Source organism: Hibiscus syriacus, unplaced genomic scaffold (genome assembly GCF_006381635.1).
Source record: "Hibiscus syriacus cultivar Baekdansim isolate YM2019G1 unplaced genomic scaffold, ASM638163v2 tig00111000_pilon, whole genome shotgun sequence".
NCBI classification, from domain to species: Eukaryota; Viridiplantae; Streptophyta; class Magnoliopsida; order Malvales; family Malvaceae; genus Hibiscus; species Hibiscus syriacus.
The window spans coordinates 638,541-642,747 of NW_024062947.1; positions in this window are offsets into that span (position 1 = coordinate 638,541).

Below are 4,207 nucleotides of genomic sequence, written 5' to 3' on the forward strand. Positions count from 1 at the left end.
AACACCAGGTTTTTCAGGGTTACTCTAACCTATTCATATACCTCAATGGAAATGGGACAATGTGACTATGGACTTTGTGACTGGGCTACTAATGAATAGACAAAGACATGACGCGGTTTGGTGATAGTGAAGCATTTAACCAATTCAGCTCACTTCATCCCCCTTCAGATGGATTATATCTTATAGAGGTAGCTCAATTGTATATCTATGAGATAGTGAGGTTGCATGGGGTGTCGACTTCCATTATATCTGACAAATACCCTCGTTTCACTTCTTGATTTTGAAAATTCCTTCTTAAATCTTTAGACGCCAAACAACATTTTAGCACCACTTTTCATCTTGAGATAGACGATCAATCAGAATGTGTCATCCAAATATCATAGTACTTGTTTAGGTGCACCATTATAGACCTTGAGGGTAGTTGGGAGGACCACCTTCCATTAGTGGAGTTTGCATATAAATAGTTTTCAGTCGAGCATTCAAATGACCCTATATGAGGTCTTATAAGGATGCAAGTGTAGAACTCTCCTATGATGGACAGAGCTTAGCGAGGGTAAGATAGTGGTCTTGACTTGATCAGGTAAACTAAAAAATAAAAATTAATTTAAAGTCGAATGAGAGAGGGCTTAGATAAACAAATATCTTATAAATATATAAAGTGTAAGGATATTGAGTTTATAGTAGGGAAAATGTATTACTCAAGGTTTCCCCATGAAAGAATCTTCATTTCAAACGCAAAGGAAAGTTAACCTCACGCATAGGACCTTTGTCATTTCCTTCTCCCAAAAGACTTTGTCTCTCTTCATCCTCTTCCTCAAGTCAAAATAGTAAAGGTTGTAACTTTATATTCTTCTAGGTGCAACACAAGAATTACAAGGTAAGAATAATGATCACCTAATCCTAAGCTTCTTTTCAAGCCTTCAAAACCAAGATTTGGCCTTAGTGGGTATTTTAGTGGGTTAAGAAACTCAAGTGTTCCAGCCTATTTTTAGGGGATTTAAGCCTTAAGATTTGCTCTTAATCTCTTCCTAAACTTCTAAGTAAGCTAGTAACTCCTTTCTTGATCCTTGTTTAGTGAGAGAAGTGGGGAGAAAGCTCCAAGATCAAAGCAAATGAGAAGTTGACTCTTGGTTAAGTCTTGATCATTTCTAGAAGCTTAGGAGTCTAGGTAACACACCTATAACTCACTCTACCACTTTTAGATCACTAGGTGGATGTTGTTAGCTTGCATGAGATATGAAAAATAAAAGAATATTCATGAAAGATTTTAGTATTTGGTGTTTTTAGTATGTTTATGGACCTATTATAACATATTTAACATACATAAGACTTAATAACACTTGAGGACATCAATACGGCTAGTGTGAGAAATGAGAAGTCATTTTTGTGCCCAAACAGGGAGTTTCTGGGTTTGACTACTGATACTAGAAGAATAACATTTATATTGTTCTTCAAATAGCCTAAAATAAGAAGATTTTAGGCTAAAAGTATTGATACTTGTTTATTAGGTATCGATACTACTGAGTGAATATCAATACTTGTAGAAGGGGTATCAATAACGAGTTCACCTTGCATATTCCAGTAGTCAATTTTGTTATTGATACTCAAGGGAGTGTCAATATTAAGGGTAGAGTATCGATACTCTTAGTAGGAGTATCGATACTGAGTAAACATCGAAGTAAAATTTGGTATCAATACCTATAATAGTATTAATACCACAGTTCATAAGTATCAATACTCTAACTAAGGGTATCGATATTGCCCAGTCTTCTTAGATTCCAATAGTCATTGCATCATTACTAAGGGTAGGTTTCAATACTTAAGTGTCAATACTAATACGAAGAGCATAATATCGGTACCAGCATGTTGTTTTGGGTAAGGAACCTAACTGATTAAGGGGTTGTAGTTAAGGGGCTTAAGATTACCATTACAGCATCAAATAAAACTACAAGTGAGAACAGTAATATACACAGTTATAGTTATAAATAATAACAGCTATGATAACATAAAACTAGTCTTGAATGATGCTCGGGAAACAACCAGGACACCCAAGTTACTTTAGCAGTTGATGATTGTCTTATATGTTAGAATATCCATATATATCATAGCTTGTACGAAGACACTTCAATTGCCAACTAGGAACAGATGCCCAAAACTCGACGAAGTAAGTTGGTCGGGTGTACATTTCTGATATAGTTCTAGATCTCACCCCAGATACCCAAGGGTATCTTAGGTAGGCTAGAGGGGTGTTCGCTGAGATGGAGAACCCTCAGCCACACGATGATGCCTACCTCAACTTTACATGTCAGCACCCTTACGTGTTCATACATATTTCACTAGCATGCTCATGTGAATTCATGTAGTACAATACAATTATTAGTGTGGCATTGAACCTGTAAACTCGAAGTTCAGAATGTGTTTTCGTGCATAAGTTCCTAAGACACCAATCGAGGATCATCATTGCCAGCAGATTCCAGACCAACCGAGGCTTTAGAGTATATCTTGTGTCATATTTAAAGGGCATGTACTATTGGTAGACCTTTTATATTCATTCGTAATACTATTTTTTAAAACACTATATATTATTGAGAGTTCCCTCGTATTTGTAAAATATAATATTACACTTTTATTTTATGACTTGATGGGGTGATTTTATACGATGTTTTACTAATGTTTTAAAGAAAAATTTTGGGTTATCAACCTTGGTGGGGGGGTGGTCCCCTAGGATACTTTAATCCTTCAATCTTCATATCAGACTGAATTAGGGGTTACAAAAAACCTTGACTTGTATCAAAATTTGAGAATTGTTCTCAAACAAGAAAGTAAGCTTTACGTCCTAGATAAACCCTATCTTGAAGAACTAGATAAGGATCCATCTAAAGCTAAAACAAAAGCTTATGAAAAGCATAAAGATGATTATCTTGATGTTGCATGTCTAATGCTATCTACCATAAGTTTTGAACTTTAGAATGATCTAGAAAACATGGAAGCTTATGATATGATTAATGAGCTTAAGGAAAAATTCCAACAACAGCCAACAAGAAAGGTATAACTACCAAGGCATTGCATTCTTATAAATATGGTTGAAGGTGCTTCAGTTAGCGCTCATGTTGTAAAAAAGAAGGTCATATTAAGCATCTTGAAAAACTAGGATTTCCTTTGAGCCAAGTGTTGGCTACTGATTTGATCCTGAATTCATTACCTGATAGTTATGGTTAATTTGTCATGAATTATAACATGAATGAGATGGACAAATCAATTTTTGAGTTGCATATGATGCTTAAAATTGTTGAAAGGATATCCAAGTCTAGCCATTTTGATGATTCAAAAGGGAAAGAATTTCAAGAAAAAGTGAAAGGGAAAAGGCAAGGCTATAAAGTCCAATGCCAAACCAAATCCCAAAGTTGTTCCTAAAGCTAAACCTCCCAAGAAGGATGAATGTTTTTTTTCAAAGAACATGGTCATTGGAAGAGAAACTGCAAGAAATATTTGGAAGATCTAAAGAAAAATAATGTTGATGAAACCAACTCTTCAGGTATTTTGTAATACATGTTAATTTGTCTCTTACAAGTTCCTAGATATTAGATAATAGATGTCACATTTTTACAAATGTGAAGAGACTTAAGAGGATTAGACAACTAAAAAGGCGAGGTTGAGCTATCAGTAGGTAATGGATCAAGAATTGTTGCTTTAATTGTAAGAATTTACGAACTTACTTTGACCGATGGGCTTTTGTTAGTATTGAACAATTGCTTTTATGTTCCTACTATAGTAGGAATATCATTTTAGTTTCTTGTTTGGATAATGATGGTTTTTCTTTTATATTAAGAATAATAACTGCTCTATTATTATAAAGACATGTTCTTTGCAAATGTTGATTTACAAGATGGTCTTTGTGTTTTGAATTTTCAAAAATTTAATGAAACTTTGATATTTAACATAAGTAACAAGATATTTAAGTCTAAGGATTTAAATCCAACCTATCTTTGCATTGTCACCTTGTGAATATTGTTTATTAGGTAAGATGACAAACCCATTTACTAGACATAGTGACAGGGCCAATGAGTTATTAGGCCTAATACATATTAATGTATGTGGACCTTAACTTCAATTTATAGAGGAGGTTACAAGTAATCCATCTTATTTACTGATGAAACATAAATCTGAATAAGTTTAAGTGTTCCAATCTTTTCAAAATGAAGTACAA